We start from the raw sequence: 27,868 nt of genomic DNA on the forward strand, positions 1-27,868 counted from the left end.
AATCAAGGATTTTTGTGGCCAACAAAAATACCAGGGGCTAGTACACATCACAAAGGGCACATCTCATGCTCAACAGAACATGTGGCAAAAAATCCTCAGTATAATTAAATAGCTATTATTCCAAGGGAAATTGGGAGACGTTACAAGTAAAATCTTCAATCGAAGCCCTTTAGCCCTTCAAAGGCACTAGGCAACCCTGTAAGTGCATCTAGTGCACCAAGTTAGGAGACTAATGTGTTTGTAAGTGTACCCATGCTCTATAAGTAACTGAGGAGTTTGAGTTATACGATCAATATCGACCCCTAAAAATACATGTCTTCGTCTGAAGACTTTGGTCTTATCTTGAAGACTTTGATTATGAAGAAATCGCGATGAAATTCATATTCCTCGTGAAGTTATTGAAGATGAGGAATTTGGTGGTTCTTGAAGAAAAACTCTCTGAAGACTTCGAAGCATGAAGGTTTACTCTTTTTGTTTCATTTTCTTTACTCTTAAGTCATAGGAACACCGTACTGTTAAAGGGGATCGAAGTAATACTACGGAACGAATTTCCTCAAGATGCTCAACCCAATCCTAAACCTACATAAGCCTCAAAGTGAGGAATATGCGAGACATGAGGACTTTCACAGTTGAAAGTTCCGACCATTGGCGCGACACTCGCCACCTCACTGATCTTATCATTCCAACGGTCACATTATTTAAGGGCATTTATGTCAAATCATGTTGGGATGCTTCCGGGCAATAAATAGCCGCCCCCCACAACTACTAGTTGGTTGCCTGCTCCAAGAGAAACTGACACTTGTCATTTAGAGCAACCCAAATTCCTCACAGTCTTCGAGAGAAAATCATCAAGTGAGTAAATACACCAAACACCAAACCCCAAAAAAAAAACCAAGTGATTGAGCATCACTGAAGAATTTGTTCCTGCGTGGAACTTAAGCCTTTTACCTTTGGGGACTATGCATCCTCCAGACAGTTGGGCGTCATGGTCTAGAGCATCCAACAGTCAATTTTGGATCGCTGGGTGACCGAGTTTGTGAGGGTTTGGAAGTCTGCCCTGAAGTCTTACCACGAGTGTAGGGCATGGACTGCGTGTCCTTAGCTCAAGGAGAATACAGTAGGGACTGTGTGTCCTTTGGTTTCAACACCAAGCCGCTCCAAACTAGACGTACAACTGTCACAACAGTTGCAACTGGTTCATCATCAACTGTCTTCATCATGACACGTGTTTTATTTCTTCAACTCTTTCATTTCCTCAAAGATCTATGTTGAGGACTTTCATTTTTGCTGTTTGAAGAATTTGTCTGAAGACTTTCTCTGAATTTCCTTAACCTCAAATTCATCAGTCAAGTTAATCTTCACCTGCGTTCTGTGTACCTGCATTCTGTGCAAACCGATTCTCATAATCTTCACCAAGTAATCTTCTGTATTAGTCTTTGCACGTCTAATCCTGCGCTATTTCCACTGCACTTAATTCATCATTGAGGAATTTCCTCACAAGGAATTTCCTCAATGATGAAATTCTAAAAATTGCCTATTCACCGCCCTCTAGTCGATATAATGCACTTTCAATTGGTATCAGAGCGAGGTACTCCCTTGTTCTGTGTGATTTTAGTTTAACCACCTGGAGTTTTAGTTATGTAGATTGCAGGTATGATCAAGACTACTGCAGAATGTCCTACCTTCGAAGGGAAGGACTTTCCCTACCAGAAGACCAAGATGCAGATGCATCTTCAGGCTATTAACAATGATCTCTCATACATTGTGGAACATGGTATTACCTCCATCACTACTACTATCTCTGTCGCTGATGTGAAGAAATCCAAGGAACTTGATTCTGAAGCGAAGAATATTATTTGCGGCCATTTGAGTACAGGTCGGTATGGCAGAGTTAGTGCTTTTGGAACAGCTAAGCTTATCTGGGATAGGATGTCCAAAGTCAATGATGGAATCTCAACTCAGCGTTACTCTCCTGTTGATGTTCTTCGCAATCTCTTCAATTTCTTCAAAAGGCTTGACAATGAAAGCTGTCAACATACCTTTGATCGCCTCACTGACATCTCAAATGAACTGCAAGCACTGGGAGCTCGAGACATCACTGACAATGAAGTTGTGAAAAAACTGCTAAGATCTCTTGATCCATCATTTGATACACTTGTTTAGATGATTCAAGAAAGAGGAGACTATAAGATGCTTGATCCTGCTGATATACTTGAAAGACTCAATACTCATGAATTCCAACAGGAAGAAAAGAGAGATATGTATAGACCAAGCTACTCAATACCTCGTGCGTTGAAGGCTAAAGTTATTTCCTCATGTGAAGAAGAAGACTCAGATTGAAGCATTGGTGATCCTAAAGAACTTGGAAATGAGCTTGCAATGCTCGTGAGGAAATTCCAGAAGTTTACAAGGCGTGGTCAGTTTGGTACATCTTCCAGAAGAGATATGAGGAAATCAGAATCTTCATCTGAGGACTACAAGAAAAGAACCTACCACAAATGTAAGAAATCTGGACACTACATTGTTGACTGTCCTCGCTGGGTGAAAGAATCAAAGAAGAAGAAATACAAGGATGTAACTTCTGATGACTCGACGAAAAAGAAGAATTCAACATCTTCATCCTCAAAATCCTCATCGCACAAGAAGACCAGTTTCAGAAAGGCTCGGCCACTCATTGGAAAAGAAATGGACTCTGAAGTAGAATTTGAGGAATGTGATGAATTGGAAGGATCTGAAGAAGATTCAGAGTGTGGTGTGGCAAGTCTTGCACTGGCTACCACATTCGTCAACAAGTCAATCTTAAACCTTGAAGAAAATGACAATGCTATCTACACTGATGAAGATGGTGATGACTTCGCTCCAACCTATTGCATCATGGAAAAAGGTTCAAAGGTACCGAAAGATACTTCCTCTGACTCAAGTGACTATGAACCTAATGGTTATAAAAAACCCAGTTATAGTAAACTTTCCCACATTACAACTAAACAACAAAGTGCCATTGAAAAGCTTGAAAAACTACTAGACATAAGAGATGATTTGTTGAATGTTGAAATGAATCACACTCAAGTCCTCACAGAAGATGTGAAAAGTCTTCAGTCTAGATTTTATAGTCTTCAAGATCGTTGATCATGAGAAACTTTCCTATGAATATCTTCAAAGGAAACTTGATCTTGAGAAGTTGAAGAAGTCTCATGATGATCTTCAAATTGAAAATGATTCATTACTTGCTCAACACATCAGTGTTGCTCAGGTTGAATTCACTCCACCATGTCTCAAATAAATTGAGCGTGAAAGTTCCAATTCTTCACCAGAATCATCAAATGCTTTTATCGCTACAAATTCTTCAACTGTTCCTGTGGTATCAAATTCTTCACTTGACTAAACCACAAATGCTACTAACGAAAATGCAGGGATGAAGGAATTGTATGTGACAGGTATATACAAAAGTCCCAAAGGGCATCAAACCCTTTGCGATGTGCTCAAAAAGAATATCTAGAACATGAACCCGAGGAAAGAAGGAATTGCCTTCGAGAGGAAATTGAATGCTCATGGATCATACTAGAAACCTAAGAAGTATCCTAAAACCTCATGGGTTGCTGCTAAAGGTTATCCTATTGATCCATCCTCTGTAACATGATTCGCATGTCAATTATTCTATTCCTCAGATGAGTCATTTGACTCCAACTATAAACTGTTCAAAAATCAATCTGGTGAAGTATTTTCTCGATATGTTGGAACTAATTGCAGGAATGGACCACCCATGAGGACATGCCACCACCTGTGAAGAACCTGAACCCCAGATCAAATTCCTCAGGTGGACCAAAGTCTTCAAGAGGATCAAAATCCTCAAATGGGCAATACTATGCTCGTCCTCGCGCTAATGCTTCTGATAAGCAGGGAAATTACAAGGGACGTGAATATGAGCATTATTACTCAAATCATTATGTTCATAAATCCTCAAGGAACTTCTCTTCCTATTCATCTGAGTACTCTAACCCCCCTACTGTGAAACGAAGTGCATTAGCTTCAATGCCCCCTTTCTCATATGGTGCTCGCAGGTTGATGAACTCTTTGCCACACCTTCATGTGGGTGGTGAAGAAATTGAACTAATCACTTCTGCAGGTCAGGTCTCTAGATGAAAATCATCATCTAAAGAATTTTCTTGAGACTCGAGGAAAATGCTTGATTGGACGCAAGCTAAAATTGATGAAATGATAACATTTCACACGTCTTCAAATTTACTATTTATGATGAAATTCCTATCTGATGAAATTGAAATCGTATTCTTCAAGTCTGAAGCATATGAGATGGTAAGCTATACTAATTCACCTGCAGGATGACAAACCCAAGAACACCGAGTGGGTTCTTGACAGCGGTTGCACAAACCACATGACTGGTGATAAAAGCTTGTTGATGAATATGCCACTAAGTCCATCACCAATGAAGCAAATCACCTATGCTGAGAAAGGTAAAAGCAAGGTATTGGGACTTGGCAAAGTGTCTATTTCCAAGGACAGGCACATGGAAAAAGTCATGCTTGTCGAATCCCTTGGGTTTAACCTCATCTCAGTCTTAATGCTTTGTGATCTTGATATGGTTGTTATCTTTGTAAAATACAGATATGTGGTCATCATGGAATCTGACAGATCCAAAGTCTTCGAAGGCTTTAGGAGAGGAGATTCATACATTGTTGATTTTTCCACAGGTCCTCAACCAGCCACATACTTACCAGCAAAAACCTAAGAAGACTGGCTATGGCATCGAAGACTTGGTCATGCAGGCATGAGGAATTTGCACACGCTAGCAAAGAAGAAGCATGTCATAGGCATCGAATAATTCAAATTCCTCAAGGACCACCTCTGCGGTGCTTGTGAGTCTGGAAAAATGACCAGATCCAAACACCCCTCGAAGACTATCATGACTACTACTCGTCCATTTGAATTGCTTCACATGGATCTATATGGACATACTCATTATGCTACTCTAACTAATGCAACATCCTTATACGGCTATTCTCGATTAACTTGGGTGCATATCATTCTGTATAAAACTGAAGTGCAGGAAGTCTTCAAACGATTTTCCTCAAGGGCCTCGACAAACTTCGGCAACAAGATCAAACACATCAGAAGTGACAATGGGACAAAATTCAAAAACACTAGTCTTGATGATTATCTTGATAAACTTGGTATTACTCACGAATTATCTGCTCCTTATACTCCTCAACAGAATGGCGTCGTTGAACACAAGAACATGAATCTGGTTGAAATGGCACGAACCATGCTTGATGAATATCAGACTCCTCGTCCTTTCTGGCCTGAAGCAATCAACACTGCTTGCCACATCATCAACAGGGTATATCTTCACAAATTCCTCAAGAAAACCTCATATGAACTCCTCACTGACAGGAAACCGAATGTAAGTTATTTCGAAGTCTTCGGTGCAAAATGCTAGATTATATTTTGCACATATTGTGCACCTAAAGCACATGAAGGTTTTATTCTTGGTTATGGAACGGACTCGCACACCTACAGAGTCTTCAACACCTATCAAATAAACTTGTCGAAACTGTAGATGTGCGATTCGATGAAACTCATAGCTCGCAAAGAGACCAATTGCCTCCTATACCACACAAATTATCTCCTGAGGAAGCTATCAAGTTCATAGCTATTGAAGACATCGTTCCTCCTTAGGAAAATGCTGAAGAAATCGTCCCCAGCACTGATGAAATTCAAGTAGGTGCTGATGGGGTTATAGCCCTAGGGTTGGGTCATAGGCCTGACCTATAAGTTCTACCCAAGGGCACCTGATTATTAGCTTGAGGGTCACAAGATACCTACCGACTGGATTAAGACAACCTCTTGCCCACTCGGTAGAAAACCACTCGGAAGATTATCTTATACTTGAAGACCAGAAGCCATTCGACATAGAAGGCCAGAAGCCACCTCAGGGAGCCTAACGGTCATACGTTAGACTACTGTAGTTATTGTCATTTATGGCATACGTTACCTGTAACGTATGCATTTAATCTCACTTATTGCATCCTTGAAGGCTGGACACTTATGAGGGGCCGCGCACTCTATATAAGCCAACCCTCCCCTCTCGTACAAGGGTTCGCATTCTGTAACACCTGTATTCCACTCGACACAAAAGCTCTAGAGCACTGAGACGTAGGGGTATTACCTCCATCGCAGAGGGGCCTGAACTCATGGGGTTTTCAAGAAGGTCTTTGGTAAACATTTTTTTCCATAGCATGCATATCCCTGTCCCATTTGCGTAGCAACTACTTAGCATCCTAACTACTTTCCACCCGCATAACTCTCATAGGAAGGTAGGGTCATACACAATGCAAGTATCCACGAGAAATGCATTCGAGACCAACCCAGCAAGGTTGTCACCACATCATTGACATGCTCTTTCACGCAACAATCAGAGTACTATAATGACATGAAAGAAATAGTTTCATCAACATGGTTAAAGGGCTACTTGCCTCGCTCAACAAAGTCTTCAAGGTCTTCATAAGATTTTGATCCAACTCCAAGCACTTAGTCTAATTTCTAAACTATCATCGAAACACCCATAATAAGCACACAACAAGGCAATGAAAATAAATATGTCCTAAAATATAAAGTTTATTTTTATTGGAAACCTCTCTCTATAAGGAATATAAGAGGCTCTACTAGAACTGGATCAACGAGGAATTTTGAGAGGTGGAAATGGAGGGATTATGGATCTTATAAGAATTTCATAGGATATGTTTTTATAAAAATGAGTTAATGCACCCATTAAATAGGGCATAATTTTATATATATTTAGAAAGTGGTTTCACTGGATTTCATAGAGTATAAATTTCCTATGAGTTTACTACGATGAAATAAATGGAAAATGGGGCCATTCATTAGATCTAACAAAAGCAAAGTATGGGGAAAATGTTAACTACTGCTACATAGTTGGAGAAAGATTTTTGGACTCTATGGAAATTTGAATCATAAAATTTGGAGGTCAAATGAATTTTCTCGGATTATTTATTTTTTTGTGGAAAAATAAAAAGGTACAACAATTACCTACGTGCTAAGTCGCGCCCTTGGCGCAGGATAGCAGCGGCCTTACTCTATCGGACCAGTAGCTCAGTCGTGCGTGCAAAGGGGGGCACATCAGAGACACATTCTACAGAATACGCCTCCTTTGCGAGGAGGCGTGCAATGGGTAAACGACCTCCACTTATGCCCGGGCCCGACCGTCGGGGAGCCTACAGGCGGGGCCCACTTATAGGATCTGCCTCCCTCCTCCCACTCGAGCAGAGGAGGAGCAGGGGAGGGATCGGTGGAAGCGGCTGGCACCACCGGCAACAGTTTCGGGGGAGCCGACTACCGGAGCACTCGGGGCGATGAGCCGCATCCATTGAGGTGAGGTATTCTCAGCGGAGAGAGGCACGGTTGTGGGGGCTCGAATGACCATGGCGGTGGGCGCCAATGTTGAAAGATACAATGCCATGGTAGAGGAGACAGTCGGAGTGCAAGAAGTGAAGTCAAGCAACAAGATGAAGGAGGTGAATGTAGAAGTTAATCATGTTGTTTCTTTAGGATTAGGAAAGAAAGCCAAACCGAGTCCTACTAGTATTAGGATTCCTAGTCCTAGTCTATTTCCATAGTCCCTTGTGGACGTGTATAAAAGACACCCTAGGGGTGTTGATTGTAACACCAGAAAAACGAAAAGCAATACAAAGCAAAGGCACGACACGAGCCTTTAGCCATCAAATCCATCGATCGGTTTTATTCGTGTCGCTAGTTACGCAAGTTCCGTCAAGTAGCCGACCGAAGCAAGAATCGGGTAGGCACGCCTGTACAGCTGCATACAGGGGTTGGACCATGTAAGGGGTTTCCTTGCCTCTGTTGTTGGTTCTGCTTCATTGACTTCAGGGCCCATTGCTCGAGCTGCCGGTGGGAGGTTTGCAATGATGCACCTCCGCCAACAAATATCTCATCTATCACCTTCTGGAGTTATTGACCATCAGATCCCTCTTCATCTTCTTGTCTCGGTCTCTAGCAGGCTTCACTTTTTGCTTCTTGGCCTTGCCGCGGCAACTACCAGAGCCATCGCTGTTTTCCTTGCCGGAACCACCAGAACCGTCCTCGCCCTTCTCCTTGTCACACATTTCGTACTCTTGCTTATGCTTCTTAGCAAGTTGTTCTACTTTGCGTCATTCGGTGATATCGTGGCCCTTGGTGAGGTGGATCTTGCAGTATGGTCTGCCCGCCTTTTCTTGTGTCGTGGACTCATCGTCTCTGGAGCAGGCGGCCGCCTCCTTGCCGGATCCTTCAGGCTTATCCTTTTGCCGGTGTTGGATTTGTTGGACCCTTCTACTATCGTGACTGCGTTGCCTTTGCGCTTTTGCCTGCACTTTTTCCCCTTCCTCTTGGAGGCGGGCGCGCCTTCATCGTCTGAATCAGCCTCTGGGCCAGCATCTTCTTCAGGGAGCCTCCTCCCTTCTTTAGGACGTGCACATTTATCAGCCAAAGCGTAAAGCTCGACGACATCCTACACCTTGTTGATGATCATATCCTCCTGTATCCACGAGTTGCGCACATTCCTATGGAACATTGCAAACACCATGGTATTATGGATGTCAGGGATGTTGAGCTGCACATGGCTGAACCTCTGGATGTAATGGTTGAGGGATTTGCCATCTCCCTCAGGAAGCACATGCTCATCACTAGACTGTCCTCGGAGTTTATGACCCCCATTGTATGCACCAACAAACTGGTTGCATAGATCCGTCCAACAAGAAATGGATCCTTCCGGCAAGTTCATCAGCCAACTCCTCACATTGGGCTTGAGCGCCAACGGGAAGTAGTTGGAGAACACTTTCTGATATCGTCCCCTGGCAGGCTGTCTTGCAATTGTGTAGATTCCTAGGAACTCCGAAGGACTGGTCTTACCGTCGTACTTGTCTGGCAGTTCATGCTTGAAGGACGTACTGGAGGGCCGGCGGACATGCGGCAGCTCGCTTGTCGACGGTTGGGTCCACACAACCGCTCGATTGGCGACGCGTCTCTCGCCGCCTCTTTGCGGTGGTGCAGGCATCCTCATTGCGCTAGTCCTTCAAGACTTGGTGTTGGTCTTGGTTTTGTCGTGGGTCTGTCGATGCATAAGACACTTCATCTTTCATGTTAGACAAGTGGGATGGTTGTTGTTATTGCAGGAACAACTGCACTGTAGGTTCCCCACAAACGTCGTGTGCAGTAGCGGGCCTCGCCTGAGCCGCATAGTGCATGTGCGAGGGAACCTCCATATCTGTCACGTAATTATCGTGTAGCTTAGTAGGCTATATATAGTTCCCCTCTAGTCTTCCATCTTCTCCGGCGCAGGCAGAAAGTTCAACAACAACTAATCCTATGCTAGACCTTCCTCCGAGGTCTTGGGTATGCAGTGGTGCGATACATGCGTGGCACTTTTATTCCTGACGGTGTCAGGGGGAGAACTCTTCCGTCCTGTCGCACGTTGTCCATTCTCACCATGAGGTTTATGATGGGTTGGCCCTACGCGTCCTGAGAATGACGTGCATGGGTCTTGTCCCCACATGGGTGTTGGTCACGGTTGTCTTGTGATGGGTGCGCTGAAGGTTCCACCACCATCGCTGATGCCGCGATGTTCACCCCAGATGTGCTGGTGCATTTCATGTTGCGATGATGACGGGGTCCATATCGTGGCCCGCGGATCTCCATGCGGTGTTGTATGGTGAGCACGCTGGTCGCCCAGTCTGCATTGCTTGTAGCTGCCTGCGAGGGCATCTTGGACGAAGACGGGATGACCACTTACTTGCCCTTGGCCTTTTGGGGGGCCATGGGAATCAATGAAGATGCTAATGAAGACACACAATAGTTCGTAAAGTATCACGCATGTGATCCCCTACCTGGCGCGCTGAAGATGTCGAGGTATGACAATCTATGCGACTTGCAATGTCCCTTTGCGATTCAACTATGGGGATCTGCGGGCAGTAAGAGCATCACCAATTCTTGCGCATTCCGGTGTTTAGACAGGTCTGGGCCATCCGGAAGTGTAAAACCATACATCCCTTGTGTTGTGGATTATAGGGTCCAAATTATAGGAGCGCAACATCTCGAGAAGAATGCTCGAGGAGTGCGGCTACACAAGCTAATGGACAAAATGTCGACAATTCTAAAGGTAGTCACGGACCTCCTTTTATAGTTTAAGGGGCTACCACAATGGCTAAAATTTTCACTTGGGTAAATAGTATATCCTATAGATGCCAAAATTACTGACAAGACCTATTGTGGAAAATACCAAACCCTACCAGATTAGGACAGGGCATTAACTGCGTCGTGTGGTGTCATGCTAGCAACGCCTCCCGACAAGGATCTCGTCTCCTTCTATGTCGCTCTCGCCATTATCTCTTATTATTTTGCCACGACGTGGGACGAGCGTCATTAAAGCTTCTGTAAATCCCTTGAGCTATCACGCACCCCTGGCAAGGTTCACCTAACAGCCAGCCTGCTCGATAGCCTTCTGCACTATAGTTCGAGGAGCATGGCATCATCTTGTCGCAATTGCTATTGCTGGTCCTCATCAAAGGCTCGCACTCGAGTGACCTGTATGTGAATTTCGTGGGGAGCATCGCCTCTGCACCATACACTTGGGAGAAGGGTGTCACTTGTGTCACTTGGATTTAGCGAGTCCGGGCCCCTCTCGAAGAGGTAGAGACCCTACATTTTGTGCCTGGAGTGTAACGCCCAAGATGCGATCCTATCCTTATTTTGGCACGAGGGCCTCGATAGGGATAGAAGTGCATTGTCATTTTGCAAGAATGGATATCGTTACAAGTACATGTACTGAAGAGATGAGTATATGGAATTGGCTTACGCTCGCCACAAGCTACATCGGAGGCACATCAATACAACAATATACAGTCACCATGAAGAAGAGTAGGGTCCGACTACGGACGAAAACAGACGATAAAAGAATGACTTCCATCCTTGCTATCCCAAGCTACCAGCCTGGAACCCATCTTAGATTGAAGAAGAAGAAGAAGAAACTCCAAATAGCACAATCAGCACGCTAACGTCAAAGTAACTCTTTACTTGTACCTGCAACTCGTGTTATAGTAATCTGTGAGCCACAGGGGACTCATCAATCTCATTTCCAAAGGTATGAAGACTAGCAAAGTTTTATGGGTGAGGTATCGTTAAGTGGTGAGGCTGCAGCAAATGACTAAGCATTTATTTGAGGTGGTTAACTTACGAGTACAAGAATAAAGGAGGGGGATGATCTACGCATAGCGGAGTTTGAGCAAAGATAATATTGCATGCTAAGTAGAACAGATATTTCCGTTGCATATGATCATAAGTATTCGGTTATTCATCAATATGATGTTACCGATGGCTCCTCTGAAGCACTTGCATTTTGAGCATGATCCTACCACCTATGAGGGTCACTCTAATATCATGTTGACAAGTAGAGCTAAGCATAGTAGAATCATGAGCATTATGATGGTAAAACATCAAAGGTTTATGAAAACCCCGTCGGGTGCCACTAATGCCCGAGGGTGATGATGAGATAGGTGGCCACTTTTGGAGAAGTGGTGCACTGGGTGTATTTGTTGGAAATATGCCCTAGAGGCAATAATAAATTAGTTATTATTATATTTCTTTGTTCATGATAATCGTTTATTAGCCATACTATAATTGTATTGATTGGAAACACAGTGCATGTGTGGATACATAGACAAAACACTGTCCCTAGTAAGCCTCTAGTTGACTAGCTCGTTGATCAAAGATGGTCAAGGTTTCCTGATCATAGGAAAGTGTTGTCACTTGATAACGGGATCACATCATTAGGAGAATCGTGTGATGGACTAGACCCAAACTAATAAGACGTACCATGTTGATCGTGTCATTTTGTTGCTATTGATTTCTGCGTGTCAAGTATTTGTTAGTATGGATCGAGACTGGGATTTGTCACTCCGTGTGACGGAGAGGTATCTCGGGGCCCACTCGGTAATACAACATCACACACAAGCCCTGCAAGCAATGTGGCTTAGTGTAAGTTGAGGGATCTTGTATTACGGAACGAGTAAAGAGACTTGCCGGTAAACGAGATTGAAATAGGTATGCGGATACTGACGATCGAATCTCGGGCAAGTAACATACCGAAGGACAAAGGGAATTACATACGGGATTATATGAATCCTTGGTACAGATGTTCAAACGATAAGATCTTCGTAGAATATGTAGGATCCAATATGGGCATCCAGGTCCCGCTATTGGATATTGACCGAGGAGTCACTCGGGTCATGTCTACATAGTTCTCGAACCCGCAGGGTCTGCACACTTAAGGTTCAACGTTGTTTTATGCGTATTTGAGTTATATGGTTGGTTACCGAATGTTGTTCGGAGTCCCGGATGAGATCACGGACGTCACGAGGGTTTCCGGAATGGTCCGGAAACGAAGATTGATATATAGGATGACTTCATTTGGTTACCGGAAGGTTTTCGGGCATTACCGGTAATGTACAGGGAATGACGAATGGGTTCCGGATCTTCACCGGGAGGGGGGACCTCCCACCCGGGAGGGCCCAAGGACCTGTGGGGTGGCGCACCAAGTAGGTGGGGTCAGCCCAAGGCTGTCTTGCGCAAGAGAAAGAAAAACCAAAAGAAGAGAAAGAAAAAAAAGGAAAGGTGGGAAAAGAGAGAAGGACTCCACCTTCCAATCCTAGTTGGACTAGGATTGGAGGAGGACTCCTCCTCCCCTTGGTGGCGCAGCCCTTGGGGCTACTTGAGCCTCAAGTCAAGCCTCCCCTCCCTCCTCCTATATATATGGAGCAATTAGGGCTGATTGGAGACAACTTTTTCAAGGCAGCCCGACCACATACCTCCCCGGTTTTACCTCTAGATCGCGTCTCTGCGGAGCTCGGGCAGAGCCCTGCCGAAATTAGATCATCACCAACCTCCGGAGAGCCGTCACGCTGCCGGAGAACTCATCTATCTCTCCGTCTCTCTTGCTGGATCAAGAAGGCCGAGATCATCGTCGAGCTGTACGTGTGCTGAACGCGGAGGTGCCGTCCGTTCGGCACTAGATCGTGGGACGGATCGCGGGACGGTTCGTGGGACGGTTCGTGGGGCGGATCGAGGGACGTGAGGACGTTCCACTACATCAACCGCGTTCACTAACGCTTCTGCTGTGCGATCTACAAGGGTACGTAGATCAGAAATCCCCTCTCGTAGATGGACATCACCATGATAGGTCTTCATGCGCGTAGGAAAATTTTTGTTTCCCATGCGACGTTCCCCAACAGTATTTTGGTGTGAGTGGTTTCGGAAATGGGATTAGATTTATGATGTGTCGACCGTCCCAAGCTTACATGTGCAAACATGTTCCCCCTTTATGGGACAGGGCTTTGTTGATTACTCTGGTCGGTGCTAGCAAAGAGCCACATTACTAGCGGCGGGAGTGATGTGTGGTCACTCTCGTGACGGGGTCGTGCCAGGTAGGACGACTATGCCGTTTTTACGTGTTCCGGGCACACTGTTGGTCCCCGCATGGATGATACTATCCAGGTTCGGTGCTCGTAAGACGTACATCATGTGGGCTGGGTACCAATGGAGTTGACCTGTTTGTCTAGTGTCGTCAGGGGAAAGGCATTGATCGGGTACTTACCTCGGACATGTTATATACCGCGAGTCGTGGACGACACGGAAGTTTCCTGGATCTCGTGGGTACAGTGTGCAACCTCTGCAGAGTGTAAAACTATTCGAATAGCCGTGTCCACGGTCAAGGACAGTTGGATGGTGCTGCTTAAACTACGTCCAATCGTTTCCGCATAAACCAAGTGTGTGTGTGTGTGTGTGTGTATTCAGTAGTGATATCTGAGAAAGAGTTGATATGACCAAGTTTGGTGACTTGGCATATCGGGTGAACCGGAGTGTTCAACCCTTAACATATATGTTTATATCTCTCGCATGTTCTTCTAACACCATCTAGCTTATGTTGCACATCCATCTATGACCATGTTTATTTACAAATAAGTTGCTATCCACCAATACTGCATATTACTTGTTATCATACCAAGTTCATTATCCATGTCATGGGCTTTTTGCGAGTACATTCAAAGTACTCATGGGCTTGACACTGGTTATTTCATTGACGAGGTATCAGAGAACAGGATATGGTGAAGAGTAACTCATTGACGTTCTTGAGAGCTAGGACGCTTCCTAGTCAGAAGGCCTATAGGTTAAGGCCGATGGCATGGGTTCACACTTTCAACCAATATTTCCGCCATTGGTCAAGTTTGCTGTGTTGGCCCTCAAGGCCCTATATATGTAATTGTCATATATTCTATCAAACAGTATGTATGGATGTAAGACCCTTGTTATGCAGTTTATGTGTGTTCGATGAGCATTGCTCTCTGGGATCACTGAGCACGTTCATTCGGCGATCTCAACTCGTAACTCGGGATACCCACAGTTACTCGTCTATGGCGACCCACTTCTTCCTCATCGGAGCCCACCGCGCCGAAGGATGGCCGCCCTCAGGCGACCTCCTCTTTCGGCCGACACGGGTGGCCTAGCGAAGAGACCTAGCTGTCCTCGACCGAAGCTTGGAGATGGGGGCGGTAACTCCCACTGTTGGCCAGTCGCCACCACCAACCCCGGCTTGACCCGGAGTAAGACCCAGGGTAGCGGACGGCGACGCACCACCCTCCCCGGCTATAGGAGTTTTCGTAGGCCTTGTCCCCGAGGGCCGAGGCCCCCTGGAGCGCGCGTCCCCCCAAGAAGAACCCCCACTTGTCAAAGAGCGTCATCCCTGCGACAAGAGCTTCCGGGGACTTGAAGTTGTACAATGGGAGGCTAGTCTGAGGAAGCTCGTCAGGATCGTTACCGGTTAGCCGATGGAGCGACACACACAAGACGTCAGGGGAGATAGGCAGGACATGGATCCTCATCAGTTCACGAGGTCCCGCGTAGGCCCACATCACATGGGAGTGGCGCTGGAGAGGAGCAATCCGTCGGCGGATAAACTCCCGCACTACCATCGCCATCGTCACCCCTGCCCGCTTCAGCTTTCCCAACCGGGTTAGTACCGACGCGAGTCGGGGGTAATTAAGCTCCTCACGCCTCCACCCCCGGTTCGGCGTTGCGTGGGGCAGCGGTGGCTGGAACAGGACCTCGGCCTCGACAGGTTCGACCTGCACCCACTGCCGCCGGAACCCCTCTACCTTAGGGAGGAGCTTGGCATCAAGGGCTCCCGGGACCGATATACCGGCCGTTTTCAAGGATATGCACCCGGAGCACTGGTCCTCGGAGACCAACTCGAGGGATAAGAAGTGGCGGAGCAATGCCACGCAGGGGTAATGCTAACAAAGGCCTCGCACAAGAACGCAAAGCCGAGAGGAGAACCAATGAACTAGGATCAATATGGAACGCGTGGATCTGGTAGTGCGAAAGCACTGCGGTGAGGAAGCTAGATAACGGCGGCAACACACCAGAAAGAAGAGCATGGATATGGAGGGAAACTGTAGGGCCACCATCTTGCCCCGAGGCCACGAACCTGGCTAGATCTGGGTGGCCCGCAGTCATTGGAGCCGTCCGTGACTACCAGTCGGATCTTCTTGAACCCCTCGGAGTTCACCACCGTCGACCGGCCCAACGCGGGCCGTGGTGCCAACTAGATTGTCGGGCCAACCGAACCTCCCCGTTTCCCCTTTTTAGAGGCATGACGGGGAAGATGAGGGGAAGGAATGACGTGGCGAGTGGGGGCTCAGCAGAGGGAGCCGGAATCGCACATGAGGGAGAACTGACGGCGAAAACGGCAGGAGGTGGAGGTGCCTCGTAGATGCGGGTTAAGTAGTTCGGCGAGCCCTGCCGAGGCTGGTCTGGCGCAGGTAAGGCAAGAAGACGAGCTCTCAGTTTGTCGTTTATAGGGCCTGGCCCATAGGAAGTTAGGGCTCGTGGCGCTTCGGGCCGCCCCCGAGGCTTCGCCCAGAAGACAACCGAGCATGCCACGGGCCCGGTGGCTACTATCAGTGTTCTGGGAATGGGGTTACCCAGACCTGCCTGCCTGTGGCCCAGGGTCGACCCACTTCATCAAGCAAACCGATGGGCCCAGCACCTCCCAAGACAACGCCCTCGCGAGGGGCCAAGACTCGCGAGGAGGAACATCACCAAGACCCGTAGTGGGCCTCCTCAGGACCCCTCTGGAGCGGCGGATATTCCGAGGAGAGGCCCGGCCTCAGGAGTCAAGGATGACGTAGAGGAGGGACAGGTGAGAAACGGACAGCAGGGCAGCGCAGTTTCCCTTGTAGTGCAAATGGGGCATGGACGTACCGGGGTTCCGGGGGCATCTCCCAAAAGTGTCCATTCTAGTGCAACAAGGCCATCGCCGCCCGCCAGCAGGACGAACGTCATCCCTGTAACCGACCCTGTTGCGCTGACACTCACTTTGCAGGCGAAGACCAGCTTTGGGCAGGGGAAGCATGTTACCCATTTCCTCTTCAAAATTGACCATTGTGGGATCCCTTTCCGCCGAAAACGGTTAGGGAAGAGGACCCGGGCCACCGCTATATATACAAGATAGGTTGTTTCGTAGAAGGGGATCCGATTCATTCGTTCACCCGCTAGCTCCTCGCAAAGTCACCCAGCCTCCGGTGGCCCTCAAGATCACTCTACTAGTTCATCCACCCACCTCCAAGAGAGGCAATCCACCAAAGCAGGAGTAGGGTATTATGCTTCTCATAGGCCCAGACCTAATCAAACTGTCGTGTCTTGTGTCTCCCTCACCATCGAGGGAGTTCCTTATGTTGTCCATTGAGTAGCGAGCTAGGCGAGGTTAGGCAGGGGGAGATCTTTGTACACGCCCCTGAGTTCGAATCTTAAGGGTTTTGTGGAGCCCGAAATCCGACAACGACCATCGTGCTCACCATGATGGTGAGTGCAGCCACAACACAACGCGGAGTTCCGCGAGCTGCGACCCGGACCTTGTTGTTATGGCAGCGCCAGAGAAGCTTGTGGTGACCAGGGACAATGCAAGTGCTACAGCAGCGGCGGGGGCAACGGGGCCTTCACCGTGCCCTTCACGAGACAACCATGATCAGCGCCCGCGGAATGACGACCCCGGGCGACGTCCGAACAAGACCCCGACGCGCCATTCCCAGGGCGCGCAGGGCCAAGCTCATCGTCAGCCTCCCGGGGAGGGCGTGCATCATGCGACAGGGCGGGGGAGAACTCCTCCTGGCATTATGGGGAGTAGAAGCGCCACTCGTGCCTCGCGCTATTAAATGCCAAAGACCCAGGAGGGAGCCTTGGCGCTAGCTTAGCTTTGTCGGAACTTCCTAGTAGTGTTGGAGAAGATAGAAGACTGGAGGGTGACCATACACAGCCTGCTGAGCTTCACAAACCGCGACAAGTTGAAGGTAGCAGGTCCCTCTGAAGTTCGCCATGCGCCTCCAACAGGACATGTAGCCGGACGCGAGGCAGTCGGGGCACCCTTGGTGCAGTCACCCCCATAATAGCAACAACTGTCCCGCCGGTCCAGTGCGTAGGACGAAGTATTCTATGCCTGACGGACCTGCGACAGAATCGAGACCAATGTCACGTCTTGAAGGACAAAGACAAGGAGGATGCGTGCACTACTATTGAGATGCGGTAGGATAGGCGTCGCCAATCAAACGGGCGTGGAGATCCAGCTGTCGACGAGCTTGCACCTGGGTGCCCAACAGCCAACCTTACGAGGTAGGTTGTCCTGCATTCACCCATGAGCTATGGCAAGTCCGTTGTCCCTCGAGTTTTCCCTTGAAGCCTGAGCTGCTGGAAAAATACGACGACACGATCAGACCATCGGAGTTCCTTGGCATCTACATGATAGCTATGCAGGCTGCTAGGGGACGATAAGAAGGTGTTCACCAACTACTTCCATCTGGCTCTCAAGCCCAATGTGAGGAGTTGGCAGATGAACTTGCCGGAGATATCCCTTTTCGCTTTGGTGAATTTTTGCAATCAGATCGTTGGTGCATACCATGGGGGTCGCAAACTCCCAAGGCAGCCCAACGACTTGCAGGTACTTCCCTAGAGAGATGGCAAATCCCTTTGCAAGTATATCGAGAGATTCAACCGGGTGCAGCACAACATACCTAACATCCATCCGGCCGCAGAGATTGCCGTGTTCCACACGAATGTGTGCAACTAGTGGATGAGCAAAGTTATGAGCATCAACAAGGTGCGAGATGTCACCGAGATCTATGCACCGGCTGACAAGTGTGCATGTGCTGAGGAAGGAAGGAGACTCCATGGGGAGGATGCTGGGACTAAGGTCGACTCCGATGACGAAGACGCTTCCGCCTCCAAGGAAAAAGGCTGAAAGCGCAATCAAAAGCGCAAGGGAAAGCAGTCATGGCTGTGGAAGAATCCGACAAGTCCAGTGCCAGCAAGAAGGCTAAGTGTGAGGGGTCCGGCAAAGAATCTTCGACATGCTCTAGAGATAACATAGACGAGGCATGGGAGAAGGTCGACATGTCATACTACAAGCTCCACCTCACTAAGGGCCATGATATCATCGAGTGCCGCCAAGTAGATCAACTTGCTGAAAAGCAGAAACAATAGTATGAAAGGCGTGATAAGGAGAATGGCTAGAGTGGTGCAGGTGGGTCTGACAAGAAGAACTGCGGTGGCCATACAGGTCATCACGACAAGGTGAAGCAGCAAAAAGATAAGCCTGCTAGGGGCCATGACAAGAAGTACGGCGACGAAGATGGTGTCGAGGACGAAGATGAAGAAGGATCAGAAGGCCACGAGTTCCAGAAGGTAATAGATGACATGTGTGTTGAGGAAGGAGCATCTTCGCACTCCTTGCACCGGCAACTCAAGCAATGGGTCCGTGATGTCAACGTGACAAAACCTGCGGTAGAGGCAAGAAAGCCCCTCAAGTGGTCCAACACTCCCATCATCTTCTATGATGTGGATCATCGTGACCGCATCATTGCCGACGGGTGCGTGCCATTTGTTGTATCACCATTAATTTGCAAACTCTAGGTCATGAATATGTTTGTTAACAACGGGGTCGGCTTGAACTTGATTTCACCTGATGTGATCAAGTGGATGCATATTCCCGACTCGGATCTCAAGCCGACAGGGTCCTTCTAGGGTGTCAACCCAGGAAGATTTCAGCCCAAGGGGAATACCACTCTCGAGGTGATGTTCGGTAGCAAGCTCAACTTGAGGGTCGAGAGAGTTGTTTTTGACGTTGTAAAGATGTCACTACTGTATATTGGAATTCTGAGAAGACCAGTGCTGGCAAAGTTCATGGATGCATCACATCACACCTACAAGACCGTCAAAATGACACGGCCGATGAGCATCATCATCATCCATGCTGACAAGAAAGATGCAGTTCTACTCCGTGGCAAGCTCTTACGGGAGGCAGTGGCGACATCTATCGACGAGGTACTTGCTCCTGCCGGCAAAGCTCTTTGTGGAAGAAGAACAAGAAGAACAAATAACTAGGCAACGACTCTAGCAAGGACTCCAGGAAGTGTGCCCGAGAGTGCTGCACACCTGTCGATGAACCACGAGAGACCTCAGCCACTCGAAACAAGAAGCACATGACCATGAGGACATTGCCAGGTAGTACGAGCCGCAAGGCGATCTCAATCCAATAGAGGACGGAGATAGCACCGAGGTGCAAGACTCTTGAAAACATCGAGCATCTCTCCGGCTTTTACGCGTAAGGCATGGCTATTGGGCCAGCAGACACCCCGTGACGAGATGTACCTTTGTACAGAAGCCATGTAGAAACCCTATGTGTGGTCAATAAAGTTAAGTGTTCTATGAATCCTAGTCAAACTTCCTATCCTCTTCTATTTTATGTTCTTTCCTTTCCCAGAAGGAAGAAGAGCCCCCCGGATACAAGATTTCCCGAGGGGAGGGGAGTGACGGTGCAAACACCTGTGCTCGTGTTCTAGGACGACCACCTTGCGGCAAGAAATAGAACAAGAAAGCTAAGTGAAAAAAAGCTCTAAGATTTTCTTCATTGCATGCTATTTCCCCTTGAACAATTCCATTTGCATAAAAATGACCTGCATGCGAAGGGCCCTTGTCGGAGCTATCTGCGCTCTTCGTTGCTTCAAGTCTTCTCAATGCTACTTGTAAACTGCTTTGGAATTTTATCCCCGAAGAGGACAGGATGATGCAACACAATAGAGTAAGTATTTCCCTCAGTTAAGAAACAAAGGTTATCAATCCTGTAGGAGAAGCAAGAAACACCGGCACATGCACACACAATGCAAACCTTCACAACCAACACACATGAGGGGTTGTCAATCTCTCGCCGGTCAAGAAACAAGATTAAATGATATATGATAGATTGACAAATAAATAAAATTTTAAAAAGTACAACACGTATTTTTGGTATTTTTGTATAAGTAAATGAGATTTATCTTATAATAAAAGTAGACATGGGGGTGTAGGATTCACTAGTGGCAGCTCTCTTAAGAAAATAGAATACGGTGGGCAAACAAATTACTGTTGGGCAAATTTATAGAAAAACAAATAATTATGATGCTATCCAAGGTAATGGTCGTGTTTTAGACATCACATCCAATCAAGTAGACCGACTCCTGCCTACATCTACTACGATTACTTTACACATCAACTGCTATCCAGCATGCATCTAGTGTATTAAGTTCATAAGAACGAAGTAATGCATTAAGATTGATGAAATGACGTAGTCAAGACAAAAGCATATAAGAATTCATCCCAACTTGTTCTCCTTAATGGCAACAACACATGCATATCAACTCCCCTTCTGCCACTAGGACTGAACACCGCAAGATCGAACCCATTACCGAGTACCTCTACCCATCGCAAGAGTATCTAATCTAGTTGGCCAAACCAAACCAAAACTTCAGAGAAGAAATACAAGTCTATACTAAATCATGTTTAAAACAAATCAGCAAAGAACTCAAATAAAATAAGGATAGATCTGATCATAAACTCACAATTAATCGGATCCCAGCAAACACACCGCACAAAGTCATTACATCGAATGGATATCCATGAAGATCATGGAGACGGTTGTATTAAGATACAAAGAGAGAGATAGAGAGAGACACAGAGAGAGAGAGAAAGAGAGAGAGAGAGAGAGAGAGAGAGAGAGAAAGAGAAAGAGAGAGAGAGAGAAGGAGCCATCTAGCTACTACCTACGGACCCGTAGGTTTGTGGTGAACTACTCACGTATCATTGTAGAGGCAACAAGGTTGATGTAGAGCCCCTGCTTGATGAGTTCCCCCTCCGGCGGAGTACCGGAGAAGGCCTCCAGATGGTATCTTTCGAGAACAGAGGCTTGCAGAGGCGGAAAAAGTATTTTGTAGACTGCCCTGAGGGTTTTGGTATATTGCTAAATTTATAGTGGAGGAGGTAGGGCAAATGTAGCGTGGAGGGGCCCACACAACATCAGGGCGTGCCCCCCTAGGGCGCGCACTAGTGTTGTGTGGGGCCCTCCGACGAGATCTTCCTTGGCCTCCAAGCTCCAGGTGCTCCTTATCTTCAATAAAAATTCCTCTGAAAGTTTCGGGACAATTTGATCTTATCTGATATTGATTTCCCGCGAAACAAAAATAGGGCAGAAGACAGGAACTCCCACTTGGCACTAAGTTAATAGGTTAGTCACCAAAAATGATTTAAAAAGATATAAAATGATAATAAAAATATCCAAGAATATTAATATCATAGCATGGAACAATTAAACATAATAGATATGTTGGAGACGTATCAAGCATCCCCAAGCTTAACTCCTGATCGTCCTCGAGTAGGAAAGTGATAAAACATATTTTTGATTATGGAATGCTACCCAACATACTTCAAGTTATTTTCATAGCATAGATATGAGGACTTAGATGATTCAAAGAAATAGTCTATATCTGACATGAAGATATAGATACAAAAATGATGCTAACAAGCAACCGTGCCTTTCAAAATAATAATGCTGAAGTAAATTATCCCTAGCCCATTACGCTCAATCATTGATCCATTCATAATGCACACTCGAATATCAATCATACTCCATGCACACACATGACCACATGACCTCCTAGTTGGTGCTTTTAAAGAGAAGGATGAGACTCAACATAAAAATGAAATAGAAAGGCCCTTCGTAGAGGGAAGCATTGATTTATAGAGGTGCCAGAGCTCAAATTTTAAAAGAGATGAAAAATTTATTTTGGGTGGCATGATTTTCTCGTCAACGAGAACGACTTAAGGTTCCCAACACTTCTCACAATGGATACATCATAGGCGGTTCCCAAATAGAAACTAAATATTTTTTGTGTCACTATTCCCTCATCATCATTTCAGTGTCATCAAGACTTTGGTCTTTCTACTGTCACATCCAAGAGAATATTTTTTTATTTCCACCATTACTTTTCACAATCCATGGCTAATCGAATTCTTGGGTGCCTTCCATACCATCACATTCCATTTATTTTTTGCACAGGGCATCCCTTTTACTGCCACACTCTCATGCAATGGCAAGTGAATAAACACTCATCGTGAGAAGAACATATCCAACATAGAAAATATTGGCCACCCCTCAGCGCTTCATGAGCGATAAGGGCATACAAAAGAGAAAATATTTTTGAGACTTTTAGAGATGGCACATGCAAATTTACTTGGAACGACATTAAAATACCACATATAGGTAGGTATTGTGGAAACAAGTGGAAAAACAAGGTTTAAGGATGATGGATGCAGAAGCAGTATTCCCGCTTAGTACAAATGAAGGCTAGCAAAAAGATTGAGAAGGGCCCAACTATAAAATCATAATGATGCACATGCATACATAAAACATAACCAACATCGAACAATACACCACAAGTAGGATATAACTTCATTGCATAAATATTGACTTTTCATGCTAGCATAGGGAATCATAAACCTTAACATCAATATTCATACTAGAGCATATTTGACTCACTAACATAACTCACATATCATCATCTACATATCTCAAAACTATAACAAGGAATCAAGTTTTTCATGTCCCATAAAAAATTTGTATGCTAGTTTTCATTATTCTACTTGAATATTCATCACAAAGGGACCAAACATCATATCTTGTACCAATTACCAAGACTATTTTCACTCTCTCAAAAAGATATAAGTGAAGCAAGAGAGTGTATTTCTTCAAATTTTTCTAACATTCTCAAAAAGATATAAGTGAAGCAAGAGAACAAGTTTCTTAAAAAGATGTAACATTATCAAAAATATATAAGTTAAGCATGAGAACAAGTTTCTTCAAAACATTTGCACCATCGTGCTCAAAAAGATATAAGTGAAGCACTAGAGGAACCACCTAGCTTAACAAATTTAAGTGAAGCACAAGAAGAAATTCTAACAAATTATGATGACACGAGGCCATCTCAAGAAAACGTGTTCAGAGGTGATGATTGTGAAAAACTAATAAGCAAAGACTCATATCATACAAGACACTCCAAGAAAAACACATATCATGTGACGAATAAAAATATAGCCTCAAGTGTGTTACCGATAGTCGTTAGAAAAAAGAGGGGATGCCTTCCAGGGAATCCCCAAGTTTAGACGCTTGAGTCTCCTTATATATTATCTTGGGGTGCCTTGGGAATCCCCAAGATTTGGCTTTTGCATTTCTTCATTCCTTCATCCATCGACGTCACACCCAAAACTTGAAAACTTCAATCACACAAAACTCAACAAAACTTTCGTGAGATCCGTTAGTATAACCAAGCAAATTACTACTATAAATATTGTTGCAAACCCATTAAAAATTTATAATTACATTATGGGTACTGTATTATAACTTTCCCATGGCTTGTACCCCCCGATACAAGTCATAGATTCATCAAAACAAGCTCAGAATGTAATGAAAATAGAATCTGTCTTAAACAGAACAGTCTGTCGTAATCTTTACTATAAGCATACTTATGTAACTCAAACAATTCTGAAAAATTAGGACAACGTAAATAATTTGTCCCTAAATACTGTGTTAAAATTTAGGCTCATTTCATGCTCCAGTAAAAAACTAAAATTCGTGCACTTGAGACTGAGATTCTGTTTCATATTCAGCATTGTTACTACTCGTCTTATGAATCATCCTACAGGTCTTACGTGGCACAACCATAAAGCAAAAAAACACAATAATAGCAGAAGAATAATTGTGTAAACACTCAAGAACACGAAGGAAAAGATAAAATATCAATTTTATTCATTGGTTTGCCTCCCAACAAGCGCTATCGTTTTATGCCTCTAGCTAGGCATGATGATTTCAATGATGCTCACATAAAGGTAAAGAATTGAAATATAAAGAGAGAATCATTAATCACATGGAAATCAAATTCAAGTCTAACCCACTTATTATGCATATGTATTTTTTGAGCAAACAAATTATGGGAACAAGAATCAATTAGCGTAGGAAGGCAAAACAAGTATAACTTCAAAATTTCCAACACATAGAGAAGAAACTTGATATTCTTGCAATATATAAAAGCATATGCTCCTATCTCATAGTAATTTTAAGTATCACAATGAATAAATTCAACAATATAACTATCACATAAAGTATTATTTTCATGATCCACACGCATAAAAGTCTTACAATCTGCTGAGGTAGTGGGATTAACATGAACTAAATTCATGACCTCTCCAAACCTTTTTTATAAAAAAATCATAAGATTGAGCACTCTCCAAATGTATGGGATTCTTTTTATCTAAAGTTCACACTCTTCCAAACCCACTTTCAATACTACTGAAAAACTTATTATCAACAACATATTCATCATGAGGATTAAATAAATTTTCAAGATCATAAGAAGCATCACCCCAATCATGATCATTACAATGAGTAGTGGACATGAAAAAATTATCATCCCCAAGCTTTTAGTTTTGCATAACATTAACATAATTCACATTAGTATATTTTATAGTAACATCATTGCAATCATGCTTTTCAATCAAGGAGCTATCATGAATCACTTTATGAATTTCTTCTTTCAACACTTCATCCAAATTTTCAGATTCATGATTTTCAAACAAAACTTCATAGAGATAATCATGTGAACTCAGCACACTAACAAGTGGTTAATCATAATTTGGTATTTTGAAAATATTAGCAAGTGGATGAGGATTCATATCATTAGATTTTTAGCAAGCGAAGATGCAAGCAAGTAGAAGACACATGGCAACACAAGCAAAGATAGAAAACAAGCAAAAAGGCAAACGGAAAAGAGGGTGAATGATACGACAAATTTTTGTGAAGTGGGGGAGATGAAAACGAGATGCAAATGGCAAATAAAGTAAATGCAAATATGAGAGTTGATAATATAGGTACTTGGTAGTGGCACCATAGATTGTCAAGTTGATGATGTTGGCTTGTTCCTCCCCGGCAACGGCGTGAGAAATTCTTCCTGCTACATGTAAACTGCGTTGGACTTTTATCCCTAAAGAGGAGAGGATGATGCAGCACAGTACAGTAAGTATTTCCCTTAGTTAAGAAATCAAGGTTATCAATCCAGTAGGAGAACCAAGCAACACCGGTACCTGCACACACAAGACAAACCTTCGCACCCAACGCAGACGAGAGATTGTCAATCCCTCGACAGTTAAGAAACAAGATTAAATGATCTATGATAGATTGATAAATCGGTAGATAAATAAAAGATTGAAAAGTGCAGAAAGTATTCTTGTATTTTTGTATAAGTAAACGAGATTGATTTTATTAGAATAATAGTAGACCCGGGGGCCGTAGGATTCACTAGTGGCATCTGTCTCAAGAAAATAGCACACGGTGGGTAAACAAATTACTGCTGGGCAATTGATAGAAAAGCAAATAATTATGATTCTATCCAAGGCAATGATCATGATATAGGAATCACATCCAAATCAAGTAGACCGATTCCTGTCTGCATCTACTACTATTACTTCATACGTCGACCGCTATCAAGCATGCGTCGAGTGTATTAAGTTCATAAGGATGAAGTTATGCATTAAGAACGATGACATGATGTAGTCAAGACAAAAGCATATCAGAATTCATCCCAACATGTTATCCTTAATGGCAACAACACATGCGTATCAACTCCCCTTCTATCACAAGGACTGAACACTGCAAGATCGAACCCATTACCGAGCACCTCTTCCCATTGCAAGAAGATCTAATCTAGTTGGCCAAACCAAACTAAAACTTCAGAGAAGAAATACAACGCTATACTAAATCATGCATAAAAGAGATCAGAAAAGAACTCAAATAAAACAAGGATATATCTGATCATAAACTCACAATTCATGGATCCCAACAAACACACCGCACAAAGTCATTACATCGAATGGATTTCCATAAAGATCATGGAGACCGTTGTATTGAGATACAAAGAGTGAGAGAGTGAGAGAGAGATCCATATAGCTACTACCTACGGACCTGTAGGTCTGTGGCGAACTACTCACGCATCATCGGAGATGCGGCAAGGTTGATGTGGAGCCCCTCCGTGATGAGTTCCCCCTTCGACGGAGTACCGGAGAAGGACTCCCGATGGGGTGAGAACAGAGGCTTGCGGCGGTGGAAAAATTATTTCATGGAGTCCCGTGAGGGTTGTGGAGTATTGTTGAGTTTATACTGGATGAGGTAGGGAAAATGGAGCGTGAATGGACCCACACAACATGAGGGCGCGCCCCAATGGTGCTGTATGGGGCCCTCCGGCAAGATCTTCCTTGGCCTCCAAGTGTTCGGTGATCCTTATCTTCAATAAAACATCATCAAAAAGTTTCGGGTCGATTTGATCTTATCTGATATTGATTTCCTGCAAAACAAAAATAGGGCTGAAAATAGGAGCTCGCACTTGGAACTAAGTTAATATGTTAGTCCCCAAAAATCATATAAGAAGATATAAAATGATAATAAAAACATCCAATAATAATAATATCATAGCATGGAACAAGCAAAAATGATAGATACCTTGGAGACGTATCACTCAACAACCTGAGTAACAAAGGCAAGGACGACATGGTGGTCTTGCGTGCAGTTTCATCCCCAACGGGCTTCTAAGGACCGGTTCCTCAAGCGCTCACGGTCAGGATGTGCGCACCGGAAAACATTCCCAGCAAGAGTAGGGATCAAAAAAATGCAAATGTGAATCAGACATGGGGGACACTAGCTTCTTTGTTTCGGCAAACGAATATAATACATCCAAAACAAAGTTGTGGTACTAATTAAAGATGAATGTTTCTAATACACGTACCACAAGAGCGTAAATAAATCACCTCTTCGGTATGATAGAGTCGGCCCTTTCCGAGACTAGAGCAATGAGGGCATCAAGGGTGCTGGTGTCGAAATCCGTCAACAGCTTTGAGATGGCCTTGCTCAGATCCAATCCTAGGTTATGATAGGCAATCTTCACCAACACCTTGTGGGGACCCCATGACATAGCTCGTGTCAACCATGAATGAATTTGTTTGCTCTCCCAACCACGTACTTCAACAACACGTCCATGAGCTCCTCCAAGCTAATCTTCACAAGCTGAGTAGAAAGCTTGCCGACGATGTCGATGAGCTGCTCCATCCAGACCTTGGTGTTTTCCTGCACCTCATTGTAAATGCGGGTGACAGAGGCAAGCAGCGCTTTGTCCTTCCAAATTTCTCTCAGCGGTTCGTGGTCCTTGGTCTTCGCTACGTCGAGGCTATCCTCGTATGTCCTCACCTTCACGTGCTGATCAGCATTGGCCTCCGTGGCAGTGGTCAATAGTTTAGTCTAGTTGGGGAGCCCTACCTATGATACAGAGCATCCCATTGTCATCCCCATGGATCCATCACATACACCTCAAACTCCAAGTGATCCCATGAC

The sequence above is a fragment of the Hordeum vulgare genome, chromosome 4H (assembly GCF_904849725.1).
Source record: "Hordeum vulgare subsp. vulgare chromosome 4H, MorexV3_pseudomolecules_assembly, whole genome shotgun sequence".
Taxonomy (NCBI): domain Eukaryota; kingdom Viridiplantae; phylum Streptophyta; class Magnoliopsida; order Poales; family Poaceae; genus Hordeum; species Hordeum vulgare.